Source organism: Lissotriton helveticus, chromosome 4_1 (genome assembly GCF_964261635.1).
Source record: "Lissotriton helveticus chromosome 4_1, aLisHel1.1, whole genome shotgun sequence".
Classification (NCBI taxonomy): Eukaryota; Metazoa; Chordata; class Amphibia; order Caudata; family Salamandridae; genus Lissotriton; species Lissotriton helveticus.
Genome location: NC_136063.1, coordinates 1,397,660,937 through 1,397,688,771, shown reverse-complemented (window position 1 = coordinate 1,397,688,771; position 27,835 = coordinate 1,397,660,937). Strand labels below are relative to the sequence as shown.

Sequence of the window (27,835 nt, the reverse complement as noted above, 5' to 3'; positions counted from 1 at the left end):
ACTAAATCCCCTTGTTGAATACTGGGTGTTCCTGGGGGCCAACTAGCCCCCAGAAACCTCCAGTATGCTCCAGTATTACTTCCCCCTCTGTAAACACGCCAGGGGGCAGAGTGGTGCAGGGAGGGGGTGAGATCTCATCCCTGATCCCGTTTTTTTATTTTTTTATTTTTTAAGAAGGGGGGCTGTCTAGCCCCCTTCTTTTTCTTTTTTTGGGCCCTGGGGACCCCATCCCCCAGGGCATGACCCCCAAAAAGTATTTTTATTTTTTTAACGGGAAGGGGGCCGCGTGGCCCCCCTCCCGTGGCTAATTCAGGCCCCGGGGACCCCATCCCCTGGGGCATGCCACATATATTTTTTATTTTTAAGGAGGGGGGCTGCATAGCCCCCCTCCTTAGGCCACTTCTGGCCCCGGGACCCCATCCCCCGGGGCCTGGCCCTCTCTGTTGGGGACCATGGGGGGGCCCCAAGCCCACCACGGTCCCTGCCGGTTCCCCAAATCCTGCAGGAGCCGGCATTGCTTTCTGCTTGGGGAGCAGCTAACATGGGGTGGGCACCCCGGGACACACACATATATATATATATATATATCTGCCAGCAGGCTAAAATGTATTTATATGTATTGGTAGAATACCTTTTTTGCACCTATAGAGACTTTGGAGAAGTAACAGCTGCTCCATTGATAAAGGGTTAAACATGGGCATCAAGACAGTATCATGCTGAAGGACTGTCAACCAGGCTATTTAGACTTTAGTGTGAATGAATAGGTACGCAGTGGGATGGTTAATACATGTCAGAGTTCCCTACTACATATTATTGATATTCAGTCATTTAATGTTCAAATGCAGTGTATTCAAATCTGCACTTCCTTTAAAGTGGAACTGGAAGTGCACGGTTACAGGTCCTTTTATTGAAGAGTACATGTGAGGGCTTAGTTTGCCTGGCTAATAACATTTAATTCCACATTTTGGTAGCCCTTTGATAGAAGATTTGTTTCATAGCTCTCAATTGTTTGAAGCACCGTGTTTCCAGATGGAAAGCTTCAGAGCGCAGTTTCTCCACTGAAGACTATAATCTCCCAGGATGGTCTATCTGAGGAAACAAATGTTTTTTTACCCATTATATTTAATCACTAGTTATATGAATAGAAGATTATCACCTGGACAGGTATAGATGAAGTGAAATATAGTCGGGATAATTTCCGAGGTTTTTATTCTAACAGGTAGACACTTGAAAAGCAGGAATTGATTGCTCTTCAGACTTTTGCATTGTGTGAAAGACCTGCAAATAATTGCAATGCCTCTGCCAGTTTCTCCCCCCACCATCAAGACGAGAGATCCCATGTTAGGACTGGGATGTGCACCTAGGTAATCAATTTAGACGTACTTCTGATTGTGACATATTGGTTTGAGTGAGGAAGCTGGCGTGCTGGCCATGGATGTCCACTGTCCCAAGCTACCTGCACAGCGCATTGGCACACTAGGCAGCTGCCCGGGGGCCCCATGAGCATAGAAGCCCCATGCAGACCGGAATTTAATACTAATTTTCCGTTATACTTTTTATTCCTGTGAGTGGATGTGTAGGTAGAGCTCGGTGTACTGTTTTGCCCAGGGGCCTATAACAAAACTTCCCCAGCTCTATTTTGAGAGCTTTGGGTTTGGGAATGAGCAGGCAGCATGCAGCATTGCTGGAGAAGAGGGGTAGTGAGTAAAGATGCTTTCTGTATGCACACTTTTATGTCTGTCAGAAAAGCTCAATTATTGTCATAGCCAATTTCCTCCTGGAATATGGTTCCCTAAATGTACAGGATGGGCAGAGCAGAGGGGAAGCGAGCATCAAAGATCAGGAAAGCATTGAGAATTTAAGGCACAGGCAAGATGTACTGAGGAAGAATGAAGTAGTAGCAAGCACTAGTCCTACTTGCACTGTGTGGTGGTGTCCATTAGCGAGGCTGACAACAATGGAAGAGTCCCTTTGTCCAAAGCAATACTGCATTGTTAGACCTGTCATCCTTTGAGTGATCTTCTCCTAAACTTTCAACCTTCAACCTTCATTATACCTGATGTTGTTTATGCTGACCTTATGAATCTGCACACTTTACCACTGCTGACCAGTGCTAAAGAGCTTCTGCTCCCTCCTTAAAACATGGTTACATTGGCACGTCCACAATTGCCATATTTAATTTACTTGTAAGTCCCTAGTAGACTACATGTAACCAGGGTCTGTAAATTAAATGCTACAAGTGGGCTTGCAGGACGTATTGTGCCCTCCATTAAAGTAGCCCTTTAAACATGTTTCAGGCCTGCTATTGCAGCCTGTGTGTGTGTGCAATTTTAAACTGCCATTTGGACCTGACAAAATAAACATTTTGCCGGGCCCAAATTATCTTTTTCCGTACTTAGAAGGAAGGCCACTGGAATTATGTGATTGTGCGGCTGCAGTGATTTTTGCATAATTATAGATTTGCCGCATTTGCCACATAATCCATAATTTTCTGCATAATCTGCAGAATTTAACGAAAACACAATTGGTTTCTAGCTCAACTGGTTCAAACGTTACAGGAAATGGAGCGGCACGTGTTACTGCACAAAGGAAGGCCTTTGGCAAAGGTTGACTTGTCAATCGGAGCAGGTAAACAGTTCATGTTTGGTGTCTTTGAAATTGTAATTACAAATCCTGTCTTATGGTAAAGTCTGTCTCTAGGTCACATGACTAAGTGTAGCCGACAGTTGGGATTTGTGTATTCCTCCTAGTCAGCCACACACAATAGTGAGGATGGATCATCACTGGCAGGATGGGAGGACAGAGCTAGCACATCCCTACTTACACATTAATAGGCTGCGTCCTGCCTCCACACTAAGGGCTGCATACCCCCTGTAGTAAGTTTGTAGCCGGGCAGGCAAGATGCTGGGTAGCTTCAAAGCAAAACCTCTAGAAGCTACTCCCACTTCAAAGGCAGAACTGGTTATAAATATTGGACTTCCGACATCAACTCTGCCGGGAAGAAGTACTGCTGTGCTGCTGAAAGGTCTGCCACTCTGCTGACTTGCTGCCTTGCTGTACTGACCTGCTGTTTGCTGCCTCTTGCCCGGGTGAGAAGAACTAGACCTGCATCTGTTCAACCCAGGACTGCAAGTGCTAGCTGACTGGCGTCCTGAGAACCCTTGAACAACCTTGACCCTAGTCCCTGGACTCTGCCATCTGTGGGTCCTGCCCTGCCACGTGGTTTCACCCCCGTCCTGGCACCTTGGAAGTGGGACTGTAGGTGCTCTGCCAGCCCTTCTGTGGATCCAGCAGTACCAACGCATCTCCTCTGCTATGCGGCACAACCCCAAACAAGACCAACACATTGCCTTTGCTGTGAGGGTTCTCCTGAAGCAAGGACTCCGCAGCACCTCGGAACAGACGCATTGCCTTGGCTGCATGACGTATCCTCGGTGTGGGCCCTCGCAATGCTTCGCAGCAAGGACCTAAGGTACACTTGTTCAACAGGCCTAACTGGGTCCCTGTAAGGGCTCGCGCTCTATTACAGTAGGCCTGGACTTGTGACTTTGTCCCAGTCTGGCGTGACCAATTTTCCATAGTTGGCGCTTTTTGCTTTTTCTGGCTATTTTCACTGAAATCTTAAAACATGCATGTCTCTGCTTCTACTGATCTGATTTTTGTCGTTGTGGTCTTGTTTTATTAATTAAAAATGGTTCTACTTTTTTAATCTGGTGTGGGATCCTTTTGTGGTGTGTTTTCACTGTGTTACTGTTTGATTTATTGCACAAATATTTTACACATTGCCTCTGAGTTAACCCAGATTGCTCTGTGCCAAGCTACCCGAGGTTTGAGAAAAGGTTAATTTAGGGTTTGCTTGTGACTTCACCCTGACAAGGACTGTGGCTCCTGTTCGAGTAGGGTTTTACCCCCCTCAACCAGTAACCCAATTTTTTACATGCTTTATCACCATTAGGCTTGTCTGTGGTATAATTTCAAGCAGTCATAGGCTATTGCATAGAAGGCACCAATGCAGTCATTGGGCACTTTTCAATCCATGCTTTGCAAGTAAAATACATATTTTTTTAGAAATAAAGAGACATTGACGTATGACAGTCTAAAGGTGTTACTGACTTAAACTTACAGCAACTAACAGCTGTAATGAGCACTGTTCTACACGTGACACACTTACAACGACCAATGATTAAGGAAAGCTGACCTTTGGTCCTTTGCCGCAGTATTATTGATATGGTGATATACGTTACGAAATGCTGCTTGAACTGTCTCTATACCAGACCTTAAAAGGCGAGCTTTCAATCTGATAATTATGAGAGTTTATTGAAAATAACAAGGGTTTCTCTCGTCATGAAAGCATTCTTCAGTCCTGACAACAGTTTTTCTAAGGCTATAGCAACATGGCATTGAAATTTACCTCCCTGACCTGTCAATGCCATTCAGAGATCAAATGAAGAGTAAAAGGTCATGTGAGATCACATTGATGGCAACGGCAGCGCATCCTTGTGTGTATAATTGCCTTAAGAAAGGGTGGGCATAATATCAATGAAATCGTTTTAGTACATTCTATTGCAATGTCAACGAGAATGATGTAAATGGGACTATTTTGTTTTTGCTCTTGCTCAATCCTGCCAAGATCATTTTTAGGCAGATGGTAACATACAGAAGTGTTTGGCACCTCTCTTAATTATTTTGCAGCTAATTAGAAGACTTGATAACTGTGGGAAGCAGGTCAGATTTATTAGTCATGAATATTTTGATAAAGTGGAACTAGATCGCCGCCCACACACATTCCTAATGGGAAAAAACAGGAAATCAAAATGTACACATCTCAGTGTTTTTAATATAAAAAGGACACGCTCCACATTGGTGCAAACTTCAAAGTATAAAGGAGTGAGAGGCAATGGAAAGGGTGAAAAGGCATATGTGTTGGTAGGTATTAATGTCGATTTTGTAATCATAACAGATAAGCTTCGAAAAACCTGCAACATCTGGCTTGTCGATTCTCTACTTAATCTCACCTTGTTTTATGTTTTTCAAACTGTATATTTATTGCTTAGTGCGAAAAAAATTGTCTGAGTTCATAAAAAACAGCACAGAACACACTGGGAGCTATGTTCCATAAAGAGAAAGACTGATTTGCTACAGTGTTTTTTGTGTAGCCAAAATGACTAACTGAATTTGGATTAGAATGTTGCTTCCCAGTTGGCTATTGAAAATGATAGGAAAGAACACGCTGTATCAGATCGGCCTTGTGGCATCTCCGGTGGCATGCTGATGCATAAGGCAGTGTATGGCTTGCACCCAAAGTACATGAAAAACAACTAATTACCCCCAACAAATCCATCTGCTCTATCAAATGGTGTTTGCCATTTACAGTTCATAAGTGATAGTTGTTTGGCAAGGGAGAGCCACGGGGGAGTAAAGTTAGAGAAAGAGAGATAAATAACAATTGAGGGACAAGACAGCAAAAAAGAGACAGAGGCAGTAGAAGCAAATACTTGGTAGGAAAAGCGAGTAAGAGTGCAATAGAGGCAGGAAAAGTGACAGCGAACGAGAGAGAGTGAGGAAGAGGGAGAAACAACAGTTAAAGTTATATTGCGAGAAAAATACATAAGAAAAAGAGAGCGTAGTATCAGATAAACAGTGACAGAGAGAAATGACGGAGAGAGGGAGAAATAAAATGGAAGAGAGAAGGAAGGTTGGTAGTGTCGAGTGGACGGTTTTACTAAAAGTGAGTGAGATAAAGTGAAAGTAGCAGTATGAAAGGGAGGAAGGGAGCGAACTAAAACAGCGATAAAGAGAATAGAGATAGTGAATGTGAGTGGGACAGAGTGAGAAGATGTATCGGAGGGAGCAAGTGAACTAACAATGGAGAAAGACTGAATGGAAGAGCTGGAAAGACACAAATAGAGAAAGAGATAAGGAGAAGGTTTGAGAGGCAGGGTGAGTCAGAAAGAAGAAGAATGTCATTAAAGAGAGAGAGAGAGAGAGAGAGAAAAGCAAAAATAAGAGAGAGAGTAAGAGAAAGAGAGAGGATGAAAGAGAGGTGGAGCGTTAGAGAGAGAGTGAGCATAGGAGATGGCACAATAACCTCCTCATTGTACAACTACTGATATTAATAGGAGTGGATATGGTGTATTGTATTGGCATTTAAATAGTGCTCTTGCACACTCCAAAATGAAATGGACAAGTAAGTATCTACTGCATTTGATATTCATCGTTTATAGAGGGTTGGATAAGATTTTGCGTAGGATGGACGTACTAGTGCTGTGCAGGAGGAGGAGGTAATGTTGTCCAATGAATAGGCTTACTTATAATGCTTGAAAAAACAAACAAACAAAAGACACATCAAATTAATAATAAGGTCAAGAAAATTAAAATGCTTGATCATTTATAAAAAATAGTGTTGACTGAATAATTATCAGGAAAGGTGATTGTTGTTGTTACATGTAGAAGTGGCTCAACCTAGCTGATAAAATAGGCCCAACCCCTTAATAATGTAGCTTTCTAACAGTGTCATTTTTAAAATTCTGATAAAAACCCAACTTCACCACTACATATATCTTTTTACCACAATTTCAAATACACCAAAAAAGAACTAGTATTCATTTCCCATTTGGAAATTACACTTATAAAATGTAAAAATGCAACTCCAATGTTATCCAATGGGAGAAATAAGACTTGCAGTTGTGGAAAACAAATGTAATTATTTTTCACTACCAGGAAATGTAAAACATAAAAGTACATGTCCTGCTCTTTAAATACATTGTACCCTGTCCTCTGGGCTGTCCAAGACCGAACCTAGGGTGACATATGTATTAAAAAGGAAAGTTTAAACCTGGCATAAGGATTACTTAGCCAGGTCTACATGGCAGCTTAAAACTGCTCACACACATGTAATGCCATGTTGCTGCTGACTTAAAAGTAAATTAAATTGTCAGTTAGGTATAAGACAATCTAACATGTTTTAGGGAGAGAACACAAGCATTTTAGCACTGATTAGCTGTGGTACAGTGCCCAGGGTCCTAAGACCAACATAAATAGGTTCAGCAAAATGGAGGAGGTGAAGCAAAATGTATGGGGGAAGACCAATCCTAATGCTACAGGTCTAATATTAGGTTAAGTTATCTTCACTCATCAGTGAAGTTTCGGTTTTAATGTTTTCTCTATTCGGTAACACTGCAATGTGCAGAAAGAAGGCTCAGCTCTCATTGTGCAATTGAATGTCTTGCATCACCAGAGGACACTTGGGTACAGATTATGAGTCTAGGTGTTATTTATCGCACATGATAATAATGGTACCACGGGCTGCGTTATTCATGGTGTGTGATAATTAACACCTATTACAAGTCTGTAGGGAATAACATGCAGATTTTGGTGTTGAACGTACCAAAATCCACATGGTAAGGTAAATACCAAAATTTAACAAAGTTTGAGTTATGTAACACATCCGATAATTATCGGGTGCGTTAAATACCTTCAAACACCTAATTCCGACCCCTGTGTAAGCAGGGGTTTACACATGGCTTGGCATTAACTGACCCACTCGTAATCAGGCCCTGGCCTCTATGGTGAGTGCTCTGTCTGGCTTGGCAGCACACAGTGTGAGTGGATAGATGTAGATGATTGTTGGGTAGTTAATCGGGTGATTGCTCTGGCCTGTTATTGTTATCAGTATTTGTAAAGCGCACTGTGACCCCACGGGTATCCTGGCGCTGAGATACGTATGCCCTATCATCGTAAGTGCAGTGGAAGAGACAATGTTCCAAGAACTATAGGAGGTCTAAAAGTTATATCCTGGGTTAAAGCTAGGTCTTTATTGTCTTCCTAAACTACAACAAGTCTTCATCTGTCTCAAGTCAATTGGAAGTTTATTCCAGAGTTGAGCCGCTGCAATTGTAAAAGCTCTTCCACCCGCTTTTTTCTTTGGAACCTGGGGACTTTCGCCAATTTAGCTGAGGAAGAGCGGAGACTGCAAGTGGGGACATAACATTCAAATTTATTCTGCAACAGTTTGGGCCCCAGACCGTGCAGAGCATTATAAACAATACAGAGAGACTTAACTTGTATCCTCTGAAAGACTGGGAGCAAATGAAGCTCCATAAGTGCCTGGGAGGCTGATGAGCATCGTGACCTCATTAAGGCTAATTTGGCTGCCATCCTCTGGATTCTCTGGAGTCTCCCAATCAAATACCTTGGGGACTCCAGCAGCAGAGCATTATAGTAATCAAGCCTACTCAATATGACACTCATTACTATCAATGCTCTAACCTGTGTTGGTAACATTGGCAGAATCTTCTGTAGCACTCTGATAAGAGTGAAACAGCTCCCAACTGTCTGATTTATTTGAGCTTCAGACTCAGTCTATCATTGAAACTGACTCCCATATTATGCACCGTCTCCGAGGGTATCAGTGGAGTGACCGTTGGATAGGCCAGAAGCCAGTTGGGAGTAAAAGTGGGACTTTCCCAACTGCACAGCATAGAATTTCCGTCTTGTCACCATTAAATTGCAGGGAATTATTATTAGCCAGTGTGCAGTGTCCTGCATACAGTTATGAACATTTTCCAGAGATATCGATTGATTCCCCTCCAGTGACAAGATAAGTTGGGTATCATCGGCATAGTTCACAAGATTAATGTTATGTGACTTAATGACTGCGATCAAAGGCTTAAGTAGACGTTAAATAATATCGGACTTATCGCGGACCCCTGAGGGACTCCGTGCCAGACATCTGTAAAATCTTATTGGTGGGGGGAAGGGCTACTGCATAGCGTCTGTTGACCAGGTAAGATTGAAAGCACTTCAATGCCATGCCCTCCACCCCAACTCCCTCCAGCCTTTCCAAAAGGACCTCATGATTAACCGTATTGAATGCGGCAGACAGGTCCAGTAAAATCAATATAGCTGACTGACCCCTGTCTACTCGCATTTGAAGATTGTCCAGTACGGTCACCAGGGCAGTCTCCCTCCCATGTCCTGGACGGACACGAAATTGCACATCTTCTAATTTGTTATTAACCTCCAGGAACTGTCCAGACACTGATGGAGTAATAGAAGGGTAGTAGTTAGTTCTGTCTTACTGATTGTTCTAGCCAGTAAAGTCACAGACCACGTGAGATTAGTGGTATCTCTTGTTGGAGATGCTGCAGAGTTGGTGATGTTTGGATTGCATGGGTCTCAGGGGTGGGATGAAGGTTGAGCAGCTATCTGAGAACTGTCCTGTTGAGTGATCTTGCACCAGTGGTTTCTCAGCCTAGTATGACTACAGAGTCCATCTGCAGGGTGTAGTATGTATAAGAAGTGATAACAGTTGGGGAACACAAGAGTAAAGAAGGTCTGGCAATAAAATATTAGCAAGAGAGAGGGTAGTTGTGTCTATAGTGGGAGAGTTTTGGGCATGTGTGTCCTGATGTGATACTGGAGTGGGAAAATCAAGGAACAATGGGAGTACTTGTCTACAAAAGATTTCCTATAGGTTTCTAATACAAGATTAAGTAGCAACAACCCCTGAAAGCCTCATGGGAGCCACCCAGGAGTGAGGCTATCAACCTGTGGCTGAATTTAGTCCAAGTTAAAATGAGAAGATATGATAACGACCCTCTCAAGACATTGGTTGTCAATTGAGGGTTATAGAGAACAACATCCAGGAATAAAACTGTACAGCACCCTATTCTGTGTTTTTATGCATTCAACCTAGAAGTGGAGAAGGGACAGGTCACTGAGTGCAATAAGATGCCCACCCAAGGGTAGTGGAGGGCAACCAATGAACAAAGGGTAAGTAGTGTAACAAGGATAACCACTTATCTGGTGAAAAGAGAATTGATCACACAACTAGAGGACTTATTGGCAACATTTACCAAGGCTCCACAGTGAAGGGTCTATGGGGTCAACCCTAGTGAAAATTGCATTCAGTGGAATATTTAAGTTAAACCGACCTAACAGTAGTGAGTCTATGTGATCAAATCAGAAGCAGTGAAGGCACAAACCAAGGAGATTTAAGACAAGCGCCACAGTAGTTGATCCATTGGATCAAACCAGCGGCAGTGAGGATACAATCCATGGAATACTGACAAATGCAACAGCAGCAGGCCAATGGGTAGAACCCAGAGGCTAGACCCAAACTAGAAGGATTCATTATTATCCATATTGAATCAGTGTGTCAATATCAGATGCAGTAAAGGAGTAAGCAAATTATTATGTAGAGTAAACAGATTCCACAGTGGTGGCTTTATGGAGTCAAAACAGAAGTGGTGACCACATAATCCAAGGAATATTTAAATATTTTTATGTACTGTGTCTTTATTAAATATGGAAAGTTACGATAGTCGCTAGGTTTCTTCAAGAGCAATGGCAGTTCATTAGTTCCCCTTGTCTACATATATGGCCACTAAGAAGCTGTTGTACTTTATGAGTTACTCTTAAACCAAAGATTTCTATAGATATTTGATCACTTTTTAGTGACAGACCTTATAAATTTAAAAAAACTACGGACCCATTTAAAACCTTTGGGTTCACGGAGGACCAATTTAATAAAATGATTGGGTCCTCAACTAATAGTACAAATAAGATCGTGGTTGTTACAGGTAACAATGATAAATGGGGAAATGTCCTGAACCTTAAGAAAAAATCTGTGCAGACAGAACTCCATGCAGAGTTCTTGGTGCAATATGCTAGATCAGGGGTGATACCCATTGGTCTCCAGTTTCGTAACGACTCTGGTCTATTTACAGACAATAAGACATTTTTAGAAATCTGGACGCACATCGCAAATAGATGCAGTAGGGACTGGATCTTGTTGATCATTGAAACAGCACAAGAGAGAGTGATCATGGAGAGAAAAGAGATAGAACAACTAGAGCTTGCACTTCAAGAGATGTCAGCAGTAGATGATGCAAAGAAACGCCTTGAGGACTTAAATTTGGAAATTGATGGATATAGGGACTATTTGATAAATTAAAAAACTATAAAACTAAAAAAAGATGTTAACAAATTTAGTTTAGAAATGGTCTATCCCTACACAAACAAGGATTATTTCCAACAACCTAGGGAAGATAGGAAAACTGAACACAGACCCATTTACAATAGGGGTAACAAAAAAGGCGTTACTTTTTCTGAAACCTCGGGTTCCAGTAGCGAAGAGGAAGGCACCACTACTGAGAATGGAGGACACACAAGTGGATTCAATGGAGGACACTCTTTTTTAGAAAATCGCCAAAGGAGGGGGGGAAGACCTTACCAATACAGGGGACAGCATCAGAGGAACCAACATCAAGAACACCAGGGTGGCCACAGAACAAATTACCAACACAACCAGGCCCCTCAGGAGTATCCCAACACAAGGAGCCAGAGATATCGTCGCTAGATTTAATTGAAACACAGAAATTTCCAATTATCAATCTCTCAAGTTACATCCTAAATAAAACAGAATTAGAAGTCTGAGAAAGAGGGTTTACTTTCGCTCCTACTACTAACGTTAATAAGTTTAATTTGGAAAAAGACCTTAAAGCTTTTTTCCGAAAAATAAGACTGAGGGAATTTTTTGAAGATAAGGATTACAGTCCAGCCATTAACCCTTCAGGCCTCAGACAAAAATCTGTTTTTACACCTGCTATTTCTCAAGTAGGTAAAAATGTAGAAACTTTTGAAAAAGTAGTTGAATCAAAAGTAAAACAATTGATAGAGCATGCCCACCCTGACACCAATAACATGTCTAAAGAACATAGGAAAGCAATGTTGGACTTAAGAAACAACTTGCAGCTTACTATCAAGCCCGCCGATAAAGGCGGAGGAGTGGTCATATTCAATACAGAAGACTACAATGCTAAAATGTTGCAATTATTGGAGGTTAAGGAGCACTTTCAAAAGGTGTCATTTTCTAAATTAGATTCTTTAAATAGAGAGGTTATGGAGATAATTAAATTTGCTTTGGAAAAGGGATAGATCTGTAAAGCTGAACATGATTTTTTATATAATAAAGATGCCAGAACACCGGCCATATACGGTCTCCCTAAAATACATAAAGACCTAAATAACCCACCCATGAGACCTATAGTTAGTTGTATTGGCTCACGTCTTGAACCGCTCAGCCAGTATGCTGACACTTTTTTAAAACCCCTTGTACTCCAACAGAAATCATATGTGCAAGACTCTGCTCATATTATCTATATGATAGAAGGATTGGCATATAATTCCAATAATCAAATCCTGGTGACCCTCGATATAGAGGCGTCATACACCAATATACCGCAAGACAACACCATTATGGTTATTGGTGATATCCTTGAGAATGCAGACCTCAGAGGGGCCAATACAAACTTTATCATTCAATGTATCAGATTGGTGTTAAAGAACAACACGTTTCTGTTTAAAGATGAGTTGTTCCTTCAATGTAAAGGCACCAGCATGGGAGCAACCTGTGCGCCGAGCTTGGCATGTTTATACGTCGCCGAGTTTGAGGAGAGACATGTCTTTAATGAGGCGGCGCCCTTCTTTGAAAATATCAAGTTGTGGCGTCGCTTCATCGACGATATTTTCTTTATTTGGGAAGGTCAAACAGAAACTCTTGAAGAATTTCTAGAGTGGTTAAATTTGGGAGACAGGAATCTCAGATTTACAGCAATGTATGATAGGAACTCAGTCAACTTCCTCGATATTACCATCAAAAACAGAGAGGGACTACTAGAGGCGGAACTATACACAAAATCCACCGATAAAAATACACTACTACACTATAGTAGTTATCATCCGCGGTCCCAACGGTATAATGTACCATTTGGACAGTTCCTCCGATTGAGGAGGAACTGTTCCAACATGGAGGACTATCTTAAACATGCGGACAAGTTGACAGAAAAGCTGAAAGACAGAGGATATCCCAGGAAATTAATAAAGAATTCATGCAAAAAGGCACGATTTTATAACCGGAGACTATGATACACCCTGAACCGAAGCAAAGGAAGCAACCTGTGACTGATTCAAAACTGGTGTTTGTGAGTCAATTCTCCAACATCAGTAACAAATTAAAAAATGTCATTCATTCAAACTGGAGCATTTTAAATGAGGGTAAAGAGGAGAAAATCCCCAAACCTATTTTTGCGTTCAGGCGTAATGAAAGTATTCGCCAAAACTTGGTGCATACATATAGAGAGGGAAACCAGAATAACCAGATGACTATGGATGGAACAAGAGCGGTGGGCAATTACAAATGCAGTAATTGCTCAATATGTGAGAACTGTATTGTCACTAAAACATTAACTTATAATAACTACACCATGACACCTAAGACACTGAGTAATTGCAGAAGCAGCAATTTAATATACATTCTACTGTGCCCATGCGGACTAGCATATGTGGGTGAAACAGGAAGAGAGATAAGGTTACGTCTACTGGAACATAGATCTGCCCTAAAAACATGTAAAGCGAATGCCCCAATGGTTGAGCACTTCACTAAACTGAAACAAAAACACACTGAATTTTCTTGGTTTGTGATATAAAAGATCACTGCCTCTAAAAGGGGTGGCAATATGGAAATAAAACGCAAGAATAGAGAGCAATGGTATATTTCCACTTTGGACACGGTTAATAAAGGCCTAAACACCAAGGAAGACTGGATGAGAATTGTGGCCTAATGGTGGATAACTATGGCCCAGATGTAGGTAAATCTAATTTACCGACTCATAAATACCGAATTTTACCGATTCGGTATTTATGAATCGGTAAATTAGAAGGAGGCAGATGTAGGTAATTTTTAAAACACAATTACCGAATCTGTAAGATTCGGTATATACCGATTCGGTAAATACCGAATCGGTATTTCCCATTGATTCCTATGGGCTTTGAAGCCCATAGGAATCAATGGGAAATACCGAGTCGGTATTTACCGAATCGGTAAATACCGAATCCTGGCAGGGGGAACGGGGTGTCACTTTGACACCCTGTAGCACCCCAAGTGCAGGCTTGTGTGCCATGTGGCACACATACATGCCCTAAGGACATGTCTGTGTGTCACATGGCATAGGTGTACATGCACAGATGTGCATGTACACCTGAAATCGGTATTTTACCACCCAATAGGATTGGGTGGTAAATACCGACTCCTAAAGGGCCTGTGGCACTCTGTGAAGTGCCACCTACATCTTGATTTACAGAATCGGTAAATTTACCGATTCGGTATTTTACCGATTCTGTATATTTACCGAATCGGTAAATGTACCGATTCTGTAAATCATATGCCCCCTACATGCCGAATCCAATATACCGGTCGGTAACGGCCGAAATCGGCCGTTACCGACCGGTAATAGGCCACCTACATCTGAGCCTATATGACTAATAGTGAATATCTGGAACTTTAGATAAAATTGCAAAAACCATTATTAAAACATAAAGGCGACAATTTGGAACAATCGGGTAACGATGTAATAGTGTGTGTTACCTGATTGCACCATTTGCCAGTAGAGTTTCTCCTTTAAATAAATGGATGTATTTAGGATCTCTGCACCATGTCAGAATAGTAGGAAGGTGTGTACTATCACCCTTGGCAGACAAAAAACAGAGTAAAAATGGGGGGTCTTATTTTTGTCCCCATACTAGTGCGCGGGTAACAATAAAGAATAAAAAAAAGATGTTCATTCCGTAAATACTTATTTAGTTTCCCAAACGCCGTCTAATGTAAAGATTTTCAGTATACTTTTTGTAACTCGAAACATAGTGTAAATCAACTAATCTAGAGTTACATAAGTGTTTGTTATTTAAAACTTTAGAAAAACGAAAAGACGATATCTACAAAATTGTGCCATTTTTAAAGAAAAATCTATGCTCAAAACAAAGGAAGAGCCGGAACAATAAAGTCTTGCGCGATGCAAGTAACAGAGAGGAGCGTGCTTAGGACCTAATAACATAGGCAATCGACGTAATTTAAAGTCGACCGTGCGGGAAACAAGGTTCCCTGCTGAATCTTTACGGCGATCTGACAAGACGCATGAGAAACACTCCGGGAAAACTTGCCGGTGCATCATATAAGGTACGAGCATGACAACGTTAGTTAGATCTTTGTAGCGAGCACAGTGGGCACAGAAAGCTGGGCAATAACTGTAATACATAAAAGTATGCTGTGGATATAAATTAATAAACATAACCCGGCCGTTTGCTGTCTTAATATCACGGTGTAAACTAAATATATAAATAAACGTAGTCATGCCGTTTTCGAAACTGAGTTTATAAAATGAATACCTCAGTACACATATAATTGCGGTCGAACCATCGGGGACACGAAAAACTAACCAAAGATAAAATCTTTTTCTTGTGCAGCCACGAGTGATAAATACCCGGGTGTACTAAGATTACAACACAACAAGGGTCCTTTCTAAACAGGTGAGCGCTCCCGTGAATTTAGAATACGACATCCTTTAATATTAAGATTAAAAGTACTGAAGTATTTCTCCACTTCCAGAATATACTGTTGAAAGAATACAAGGGACAACCAAGGTCGAATAGAAGAATAAGAGCCTTGAGGTAATTATCTACTAATTGGGGGGGGTGTGAGATGAAACTTTGGTAGCCGGTAAAAAGAAAAGGCTTTAAAAAGATAAAAATCTTGTTTCCAATTAGGAGTATAATATTGGCATTGAAATACGGGTGTAAACAGATTAAAGAACACCGCGTTCTAGGCTGATCATCACCTTTTAATAGGTAATAGCTAAATATTAAAACAAAAGTGAGAGCCCCAACGAGCATAAGTTTGTGTGTATTAAAAAGCTGTATCCTTCTATATCTAACAGCAGTGAGGGAAATCGAGAATCATTGAAAACGACCCCGAGAAGAATACATTTATGGCAAACTTAAATCACCAAGATGCTTTTGCATAAGTGAGTGATATCTGAAACTATCCAAATGGTTTGAATGGTGTGAAAAGGTTGAGTGTAAGACAGGATGCAAGGTTATTGTCACGTGGGGAGCCACAAGGTATTGCCACGTGGGGAAACACTTCAACTGCAACGAAAAAATACTCATAGGAAAGGTTCTTGAATTGTCATACTGTGTATTGGGCAAACACAATGATTATGCAAAAGATTTTTTACTTAAGAAAATATTGTGCATAGAAAAGACTGTCTAGTATTTAAGCAGTATGCAAAGGTCCAACAACTAACTGTGTGCTAAAAGAAATGTTTTATTTGTGCATTAGGTGATACATTATTTGTGGAGAAAAACATATTTACTGTCCTGAAGAAGGAGGCTATAATCATCCAAAGCTTCCGAAACGCGTCGACGCATTACAGAAGGGCTACATTCAGAATTGTCAGCAAATAGTTGGTTATAAGGAAGAGAAATCCTTCCTAGTGTTGTCAACAAAGGGTCCGAATTAGCAATATTAAGACAAAGTTCATTGTCTTCTCCCATATTTCTCCCGCTCCACATTATGTGGTTTTATTGTGTATTGTTTAGGTTTTTAATGAAATTGTACATGAACTAATGTTTTTTATGCAAAATAAATTGTATATTTGTATATAAACAATGTTTTTTCCTTGCTGAGTGTTTCCCAAACAACTAGTGGATATTCTGCAACTGAGTGAGTGACTTTGATTGGGTGAGACTATTTGTTTGAATTTTAGATCATTTGACCTCCCAACGGGAAAACATTTTTTTTTCTTGACTTTATGAGTTATCGACATGAGGACAGTCCTGAAATGAAGAACCTGTCAGAGATGACATAGGCCACCATGCTCTCCTTATATTAAATCTCCAACCTGCCATCTCATACCACACAGCCTTCTATCACCATAACATTAAGTTGTCTTCAAGCCATGACAGATGTACAAATGATGGAACAGTCAAAAAGGATGTCATTTCAAATGTGTCTTCCTGCGTACTAGAGAAGAACATAAGAGAAAATTGGGAAGGAGCGAGTGAATTACACATGGAGAAAATTCTGCTTCCTTTCAGTTTTAGTTGGGAACTGGTTTCTAAGTCACTCCTTGTTTTTTTCCTGGCACATGATATCTTAATTTGGTTTAATTTAGCAGTCCGATTTGACCACTTCGCTGCTACGCCTCCCCCCCTGCTAAGCCTTTTGTTTGGGCTATTAAGGGTATTTCACACCTAGGCCCCTGTAACTTTTTGTCCACATAAGGTACCCAGGTTTTGTGAATTCCCTTAGAGGGGACTGAGAAATTAGCCAAAATACAGCAATGTTTAGTTTTTTGGGGGAAAAATTGGGAAAAAGTGCTGCAGAAGAAAGCGTTTGAATTTTTTCCCTACAAATGGTATCAACAAAGGAGTTGAAGGTGCTAAAATCACAATGTTTCCAAAATTCAGGACAGGCAGCCCTTTGTCAGAAAACCAACATTTTCTCCACGGTTTTGGCATTTTACTGGGACATAGCCTATTTGTCATATTTTTTGTGCTTTCAAACTCCTGCAAGTTAGTGGTAGAAATGGGTAAGAAACCAATAATGGATCCCACAAAGTTATACATTTCTGAAAAGTAGACAAAATTCAGAAATCAGCAAGGGGTCATTTCTGTAGATCCTTCAAGATTTTTCTATAGAAACTAACAATTGAAATAAAAATATATTGAAATTGAGTTGAAAAAAACAGTCATTTGTGCCAGCGTTTTCACCTGTAACTTCTTCTAAGAATGTTTATGTTTTAAAGCAATATACTATTGCGTCTGCTGGACCCTTCTGGTTGTGGGGATATATAGGAATTGTAGGTTCATGAAGAACCTAAGGTACCCAGGGCCAATAACCAAGCTGTGTCTTTCAATGGTTTTTCATTGAGTACGGGGTATACAGCAATTCATTGGGTAAAATATAAAGAGTGAAAAATAGGTATCAAGGAAACCTATGTATTTACAAAATGGAAACAAAATATGGAGTTTATAAGTAGTGGTTATTTCCACATCTCGGAATTTGTGGGTACCCATACTAGCATCTGAGTTAGAGGGCATTTTTCAAAATGACTTCTTTTTTACAAACTGTCTTACATTTGGTAGGCAGAAATGCATAGAAAGTAAATTTATAATAACATGTGATCTACTGTTCTGTGATTCCCTAACTCTCCTAATAAAAATGGTACCTCACTTGTGTGGGTAGGCCTAGTGCCCGCAACAGGAAACAACCCAAAACACAGCTTGGACACATTACATGTTTCCAGTGAAAACTGACCCTTTTTTGTAATGTGCCTAGTTGTGGATTTTTGACCCTAGATCAGTGGGCACCTAGGGAAACGTAGCAAATCTGTAAAAAATGTTTAACTAGATACCCAGGGAAATCCAGGATGAGGTGACTTGTATGGCTCTCAGCAGGTTCTGTTACCCACAATCCCTTGCAAACTTCAAACCTTTTAAAAACAAACACATTTCCTTCACATTTCTGTGGTGGAAAGTTCTGGAATCTGCAAGGAACCACAAACATCCACTCTCCCGGCATTTCCTTAAGTCTACCAATAAAAATGGCATCTCACTTGTGTGGGTAGGCCTAGTGCACGCAAGAGGAAATGGCCCAAAACACAGAGAGTACACATTACATTTTTCCAGTAAAAACTGACCCTTTTTTTGTAATGTGCCTAGTTGTGGATTTTGGACCTTAGATCAGCCGGCACGAAGGGAAACTTAGCAAACCTGTACATTTTTGTAAAACTAGACACACAAGGGAAATCAAGGATAGGGTGACTTGTGTGGCTCTTACCAGGTTCTGTTATCCAGAATCGCTTGCAAACCTGCATTTCCCCAAGTCTCCCTATTAAATGGTACCTCACTTGTGTGGGTGGGCCAAGTGCCCAGGACAGGTAAGGGCCCAAAAGGGTTTGTGGCGACATCAGAATTATCTATCACAAACTGACCTGGTTTTGTAAGGGGGACACCAGGGTTTTTGGTCCAGGGCTCGACATCCATCAAGGGAAACCTACCAAATCCAGACATTTCTGAAAACTAGACACACAGGGGAGTCCAGGGAGGTAAGGCTTGCATGGATCCCCAATGTTTTCTTACCCAGAATGCCCCGCAATCCTCAAATACTGCTAAAAAGACATCTAGCCCTGGACTAAAATGCAGAAGCCTCCTTTGTAAAAACTGTTTGTTTTGTGATAGACGTGGGTTTTTGATCCCGGGATTGGTGCCATCTAGGTAAACCTGCCAAACCCAGACATTTCTGTAGTGGCCCCAGAAGAAGTACCTTGAGTTGTATTTACGGAACTATCCACACCCGAAGCGGCATGCCATCTAAACTGCTGGGGGGTGGCTCAGACCAAGTCCAGCAGTCTCCAGAAAAGTGAAGGGCTCCCATGGAACCCAAGAGGGAGGTCACAGTTCAGTCGACTGGCCAAGATGACCCAAAGGCCAGAACAGCACAGGGCCTTATAGATGGTATGAATAACAGCCAACACTGTCAAAGAGACCTTCCCTCTCAGTCTCACAAATGGTTATAATACCACTGCCTTCCTGAAACCACTCCAACCATTCGATATCTCAAAAAAACTGAATATTGGCAATAGATGGACTACTTGGATAGAGACATTTGATGATTTTATTGATGCACTAGAAAAAATACATAACAAGAAGATTACCAATTACCTGCTGTGAGTTGACAGAACCATATATTTAAATCAAAGAAGCCTTGAATATAAAGTTCAATCCAGTGCTGAATGTAGAATATGAAAAATACATTTTCAGTCAGGAACAGCAGAAACATGTTCAAACCATCAGCAAATCTGTTGAGAGACCAGATGCACTCATCAAATACCGTAAAGCCAACTAATTCAATGATGCTATATGCCTTAGAGTTATTGAAGGATGCTTGTCAGATTAATTCATATGACGAATGCTGAGACACACTGGGGTATATTATCAAGGGGGTTTATCTCCGCTTTTTTGGCTTTAAAAGCCAAGAAAGCGGAGATAAAATTATCTCCCTATTACCAAGCTGTCGCTAACACCAGTTAGTGACAGCTAATAGGAGATAGCGACCATCTTGGGCCCCGCTTTGCATGTCAGTGATATTTATCACTAATGACATGCAAAGTGGGCGTGCCAAGATGTTAGCAACTGGAAACAGTCGCTAACATCGCTATCTCCTATTACCAACTTTTGGAGATATTCGCGCTAAGCGCGAATATCTCCAAAAGCTAACACCTGCCCTGAGCAGTTCTTCACCATGTTATCCAATGGGAGGTGGATAACATGGCTAAGAGCATTTGCTCGATAATGCATGAATATCGCTGACTTTTCAGCGATATTCATGCATTGCGGCCGTTTTTAATCGCATTTGCGATAAACCTTGCTAATAGCAAGGTTTATCTGCGATAAAAATCGCCGATGTGCGGCGATAATTTTTGTCTCTAAACAAGTTAGAGACAAAAATGATCGCTAGTTGTTGGTAATATGCCCCACTGTTAGTCTGGAGCGGGGTTCTCATGGCTGCCAGAGCTGAAGAGCATGCTGAAAATCAAGATGCTAACATGGAGGCTGGGGGTGCCGAGAGTGAGTCAGTTATGAACATAAAATGTAAACCAAAGCATAACCCCGCTTGGATTCGAGAAAAGCTTCAAGAAGGTCAAACAAGTTATCAAGAATGCTTCTTAAATGGCATAGTTTGATCCAAAGCTTCATACAGAGGTTGACAGCTACATAATTGTGCACTGTCCAAGGAAAGATAAAACCCTGCCAACTAATTCTCACGAGTGCTGCTACAGTGCCATGATGCCCCTTCTAAGACAGCTGAAACCTGCATACATTTCATTGTGAAATTTAAAAATGTCAAAGATGAACAGTCTGTAATTCAGAAGGCATTTTCCTGAGAGGTTCAAGAATTATTATTCCAGAGAGTCTTCAACAACAGATAATTGAAGTGGCCCATGAAGGACATTGTGGAATCGTTGCCAGATAATGAACTCTCTGAGAGAGAATCTTGTTTCCCCATCTCGATGACTGAGTTGAAAGAAAATTGAGGGCCTGTCATCTATGGAACTACCTTTCATTGAAACCTACTCAACACACCTTAAACATGTCATGGTTTCCAAAGCATGCATGGGAGACATTTTCTGTTGACTACTTCGGTCCTATAGATAATGGACATCACCTGATGGTTATTATTGATGAATACTCCCACTTTCCATTGATAGAAGATCTCTCATCCACCAATCAAGAGAGTCATCGCGAGATTAGACAGCATCTTTTGCAACATGGGATGTGCCTGTGATTCTCAAATCTGACAAAGGGCCACCCTTCAACATGTGAAGCATTGTCAAACATTTCATGAATACCCTTAAGAAAGCTGTTTTACGTGCTGTACTGGAGAAGCTCGACCTTAAAACTGTCTTGAATTCTACTTTTCGAGCTTACCATTCAACCCCTTACTTGCCCACAGGTGAAAGCCCTGCAACCTTGATGTTCGAGGGAGCCATAATGATAAGTTACCTCAATGGAACAACAGAAGATCAAGTACTGAAGTAGAAACCTATTAAGGAGTCTTGGATGGTAAAATAAAAACGAAGGCCTATGCAGATAAATGCAGACGTGCAAAGAACATTACACTCACTAGAGGAGATCGAATGCTTGTTCATCAGCCTAGAAAATGGAAATTTGATGCTACCTTTGATACTGAACCATTCCATGTTATGATCTGCCAAGGACACATGGTGAGTAGCCAACGTCCTGGAAAGTCCATCATGTGCGATTTCTCCCATGTCCAACATGTGGCTCGTTGCTCGTCAGGCACTGATGTCAATGTAGAGACTTGGACTGAAAGGGCAATTGGAGATCCCCTGATCGCCAACACAGATCATAAACCCTTCGACTGCCTGTCCCCAGTATCCGAAGACACGGTCCGGACGTTTGATCAGAGCGCCACTAAGACTCATTGAAGAGTTGTATATATTTGTAAAAAAAAACAAAATTATTTAACAGAGGGGGAGATGTAGTGTTGTGTGAGTTAGCAATGATGGAACCCTTTCGGCACCGGATTGACTCCGTAGAACTGTGACGTAAGCGTCAGAGCATAGTGAGGTGAATGCAGGTTGATAATGCAGGTTGATAATGTTGAGTTTGCGGTTACACGCAGAAGAATAGAAACGTCTTTTACTAAGCGCCGTGTGTGGCATAGTCATTAGCTGGTACTAGGAGGATGCTACAGTCTATAGTTGATGCCCTGATCTTCCTACACCTAACTGCAGAATGTAAACTAAGTGCAAGAAATAAAACCTTATCTACTTAAATACCTAATGTTATTTGGATCTTGATCTTGCAGCAGGTACTGGAGAAATAACTATGAATCATGTGTTGGAGCTAGCACCTCACACTAGAGAGCACAAGAAAATGCTGCAGTAATTTTGGTGAAACGCTGGGATCAGCTGGTCAGGCACCTGAAGTGCTGGAAGCAGACAAATTCTCATAGGCTGATAGGGAGTTCTAGACTGTGTGTTACTTTCAAACTGAGCCACACCAGAGGTCCATATGGGCAAAGTCATAACATGTCGTATCCATACAAAGAACTATTTACCCTTGGTAAACAAAAGGATGTCAATGATATCTGCTTAATCGGTGTTGTCTAGTCACCAATGACCTTTACGTGAGCAGTCAACTGGAGATCAAAGTCCAGTAGCCAATGAAATGCTTTATAGGGATGCTTTCAGTGTCATCCATGCTTTCCTTTACAGATATGGTCAAGGGGAGGAACCTATATTTTCTAACCTACCAGTCAGGGTCAAGATTTTCCTGTGGTGCGACATGAACTGGTCCAGGATCACCAACAATGAACACCAAAAGAGGTTGGTAATCCGTTGGAACCTGCTCTAAGACTGTGGTCCTGATCGGAGGGTAAACTCACTATGGGCCATATGTATCAAGGTACCCATTTGCGATTCTGAAATAGCGATTTTTAAGAAATCGCTATTTCAGAATCGCAAATTGGTATGTATGTACAAATTCGCATTTTTTTGCGAATTCAGTATTCGCAATTAAGGAATACTTTCCCATTCATTTCTATGGGCCAGGAAGCCCATAGGAATGAATGGGAAGGTATTCTCAATTTTGCGATTCACAATTTGAAAATCGCAAATTGAGAATAATTTCAAGGGTGCAGGGGTGTCCAAAGGACACCCTGTTGCACCCCTGAAATAAGCATGAGTGGACATGTGGTGCACATACATGCCCTAAGGGCATGTATGTGCCTCACATGGCACTTTGAAAAATGCAAAAATTAGCATTTTTCAAGGAATTCGCAAATTACCACCAACTTGAAGTTGGTGGTAATTTGCGATTCTTTAGGGACAATTTGCTAATTTTTTTTGCTTGATACATTGCATTTAAGGAATCGCAAATTTTGCGATTCCTTAAATGCAATTGCAAAATAAGGAATCGCAAATTTTGCTATTCCTTATTTTGCACCAGTTTTTCCTTTATACATACCATTTTGGAAATTTGCATTCGCAAACACCGAAATTTCGTTTGCGAATGTGAATTTGCTTCATACATATGGCCCTTAATCCCTAAGCCACTTGGAAGATAATTCCAAAGGATCAGGAAGCAGGGAGCTCTCCTTTATCCACCCAAATGGGTCAGGGGATAACATTGAGATTTTGTCAGGACCTCACGTTCAAATAGGATGGATAATGCTGGCCCTGCACAATCAAGGGAATGGTTGGGACATAGCATGTTCACTCTTCTTTCCATCTGTATATGATACTGTCTCTGCTGGACACATGGGATGTGATGTAGACCACCCTGTAACCTAAGCAGCTGGACTGGACAACCTTATGTCTTGGAGCAGTCACTGTCTGGAGAACTGTTCCACATGGGTACTTCGAGTCAGATGAGCACTGTACATCATTGTGTATCTCTGATGTCTTCTGGAAGTGGCAGTTTAGGTATTCCTCTCCAATATGGTCAGCAGCAGCTCCTCTGTCTTTTTTAGTCTTCTGTACAGTCTTGGAAAGAATATCATTCCACAGAGGTTCGACTTCTGGGTTTTTCTTTGTCTTCTATCCAAAACCCACAATCAGCCCCCTTGAATGTCGATAGGGGAATGCAGTGGCCAGTATTTATTCTTCCCTGATAGCCAGGCTTTTGGATCTAAAGGCTATCTAATTATGTCTGCACAAAGTTTAGACAGGCTTACCAAAACAGTATTCTTATGTTTTCAACCCATTGTTAAATTTGGCATTCGTTATACAGAACTACATACAATTTCATGATCAAAAATACTAATTGTCTATATATCAATATGTATTGCACAACTCTCATTACACAGCGATAGCTAACCAGTACAAACCAATCGGAACCTAAAACAATGCAGAATGTTCTACCATATTAGACAATTTCTTAAGAAGGACACCATTTTACAAACATGGGAGCTAACAAACCCTAATATATCTTTAAAACTAACATCATACTCATTGCAGGGGGTAGCAGAGGGGATTTACAAGATTGTCATTTAAAAAAATCTAATCAAGGTATTAGGGGAGAGGGCATAGAATCATCAAACTGAATTTATTATTTTTGAAGTAGAAAAATGTGCAGCATAGTCAACAACCTAATAAGAACCCAATTAAAAAGGAAAAAGGCAGTACATAGATTATGTCCTAAAATGTCTGGAAAGTATTCAGCTCGACTACAGTTTAAAATATTATCGCTAAAGTGCCATATATTTCCTGGATTTTTACATTGTCCCATTTGTGTTCCCATTTGTTTTTGGTGATGGGGCATCAAATAATCTTTTTGTTAGACTGCAAATTCAACTTGAAGTGTAGCTTGTAATCGAGACCTAGGACGTGTTCTTTGATGCATTTGTTTGGTCAAACAATGACATCTGAATTGATTATATTTTGTTTTAGTTTAGGAGGTGTGTACTCTTTGGGTGCCTTAGTGTGTCATAAACACATACTCCTATTGAATAATTTGCCTGCAAAGTTCATTTGCTTTTCTTAGAAGTCATAATAATATGTTTAATTTGCAGAATTGTTTGTTCACAGAGCACAAGCACTTAGGTTCACTTAAAGATAAAATGAAAATACCGTCCCTTTACCAAACGCGTCTACTTTACTACTTTAGTGATTATGTCTATTAAATTCACCATTTACAATGGGACCTGCGTCTCCTGACTCCTTATTATCATGCATGTTAGACATGGCATTTTTAGTGGGTTTCCCCCAGACATTTTGCTTTTTGACCTCTTGTTTTTGACTTATGTTTCATTGACTTTTGAACTCTGGGCACTTTATCACTGCTGATCAGTGCTAAAGTACATATGCTCTCTATGTAAATTGTGTTACGATTGGTTCTCCATGATTGACATATTTAAGTTACTGATCAGTCCCTAGTAAAGTGCACTGCGTGGTACCAGGGCCTGTAAATCAAATGCTACTAGTGGGCCTGCCACCCACAAAAATAGCCTTTCAAATGTGTCTCAGACCTGCCATGGAAGTGTCTGTGCGTGCAGTTGTTAACTGCCATGTCGACCTGGCAAGAGTTGTGGAGAAGTGTGGCTCACTGGATAGAGGAGGCAGACCTGGAAGCAGAGGTCAGCCCGGGACCAGGGTTCAATTCCCGGCTTGGTGGGGTCTTGAGTCCTAAAATGTCCATGGACTCGACAATTCTCGCTCCGATGCCTACTCGATTCACGGGTTCACACTCTGCGACTCTGGGGAATAGCTTGCTTAATCTCCACAACGGCCCCTTGCGGCGGGATGCCTAGCGGATACCCAGCGGATACCCTGCCGGGGTTATCTCACATGGGAATACCAGGATGGGTTCCCTAAGCAAGCGCTTAGAAACTGCTTGGTGATTTGCGCTATATAAATTCCTGTACATTTACATTTACCCACTTGCCAGGCCCTAACCATCCCTTTTTCTACATGTAAGGCACCCATAAGGTAGGCCCAAGGTAGCCCTATGGGCAGGGTGCAGTTTATGGGAAAGGTAGGACATGTACTGGCGTCTTTTTACATGTTCTAATAGTGAAAGACTGCGTATTTGTTTTTTCACTAATGCAAAGACTAGTTTTCCCATGGGCTACCAGTGGAGCTGCATTGTAACATTTTACAAATGTAATTCTCAATGGGAACAGCTAGAGATTTGGAATTTAGGCTCTCTGAAATCAGAATTAATAACACACCTATTAGTAAAGGTGGTTTTTAAATTGTGTTTTTGAAAATGCCACTTTTAGAAAGTGAGAAAAAACCTGGGATTATGTCCTAGACAACGGGTGCACTACAAGAGAGATCACTCAAAAAAGAGTGTAACCAAAGTACAGACAACAATTTATGCAACATACAAAGTGGAATAAACTGAGTATGAAATGGTTATACGTGGCCATTTTCACAAAAGTTCATCTTTGAAGAGTAGGAACTAGACTTTGTCGGTGGCTCGTCAATGTATTTATTAAGCAAAAGGAAATCTCAATGTTCTTGTGCAGGTTGGTAACAATCATTCCATAGATGTCAGTCCGAATGCATTTCGGGCTTTAAACATTAGCCCTTCATGAGGGGAGTCTATCAACAAGGAAATTAATGTCACAATGCATATGAAGTATGAAGCAACATACTATGACGAAAGCATAAACGGCCCTAAGAAGAGCCTATGGAGAAAATAACCAAGGATGCATCCTCGTTCCAGCAACTATTAGGAAAAATCATCTGATATGAAATAGAGCCTATAGGGAGAAAAAGGACTTGTGAGGGCAACGCCAAGTTCTCAACAAACAAAGTGGAAAACCTGTTAATGATAAAGTGAATCATGACACATGCACATGTGTGAATGAATATATACCAAATCCAAGACACGTAAACAAGGTACTGGTTGAACGTCCAGATTAATAAGGGAAAACAAGTGTAACATGCAATACATGCAAACTATGAGTGATAAAGTCCAAAATCATACGGCCAAATAAAACGCGTACCTCCAAGCAAGAAAACGTTCTATCACAACGTTGAACTGGAACGGGTAACCACACCGGCTCCGTGCTACATGCAAAAAACACTAGTGCGAACTATACAGAACTCGAAAATGTGTTTCAGAAAATATAGGCATGCCACTGCCGTAGCTTACCGGCGCAAAGTACTGAAAGCGGGACTAAACGAATAAATCCAACAGTTCACGAACAACCTCCCGGTGCAAGTGAATAAGCAAAGATGCAGTGGAAAATGTCACACGCACGCCAAGAAACGGCGTGTCAAGCTTGACCCGGAAGCGGATGCAAAAGGAAATCTGAATCTGAAGAAATGAAAAAACAATGTGAACAAAGTGTAAAACACCGTGTGAGCACGGTGGGAAAAAAAACCTTGTAATAGTGACTCGTGCAAAGAAAGTAAATGATTACCAAACGTGCTGGATGTGAAAGAAGAAGACAAAATGATAAACAAGATAAAGTACATGAATAACAAGTGAGTGAAATGACAAAAACAATTAAAAATATGCCTTGAACAGTAAACATGAAAAACATGAAACAGAAACAACATATTGAAATAGTGATATCACCCACTAATTGGTGCTGAGTAATAATTATCAGACCAGAAGGTTGTGGGATGATCCAACTTAAAACATACAATACATAGTGTACTCAAATTGAACTAAACCTCATACAATAACTAAGACCTATCACCTACCTTCTTTCACATCCAGCACTTTTGGTATTCACTTACTTTCATGGGTCACTATTACAAGGTCTTTCTCCCACCACGCTCACGCCCAACGACTCCTGCACCAACCTCAGGAACCGATGACTGCGGGTGCCACAGCCTCTCCGGAGCTCAACACAAGGTCCACGACGGCCTGCATTTCCAAGGTACTGTTTGCGGATCTACCCAACACAGTAGCTGGCCCGAAACCTTGCGGTCTGCCTGAACTGTTGGAT

The 27,835-nt window shown here is 41.1% G+C and overlaps 1 long non-coding RNA gene across 1 annotated transcript in view; it reads right to left on the bottom strand.

Annotated features, from left to right (window-relative positions):
- LOC144827528 (uncharacterized) overlaps window positions 1–27,106 on the bottom strand; it is a 306,064-nt gene extending 278,958 nt beyond the window's left edge. Inside the window, exon 1 of the long non-coding RNA XR_013610236.1 lies at window positions 27,031–27,106. This is a non-coding gene — a long non-coding RNA (uncharacterized LOC144827528). The remainder of the gene's footprint in view (window positions 1–27,030) is intronic.
- Between the last annotated feature and the right edge of the window lie 729 nt (window positions 27,107–27,835).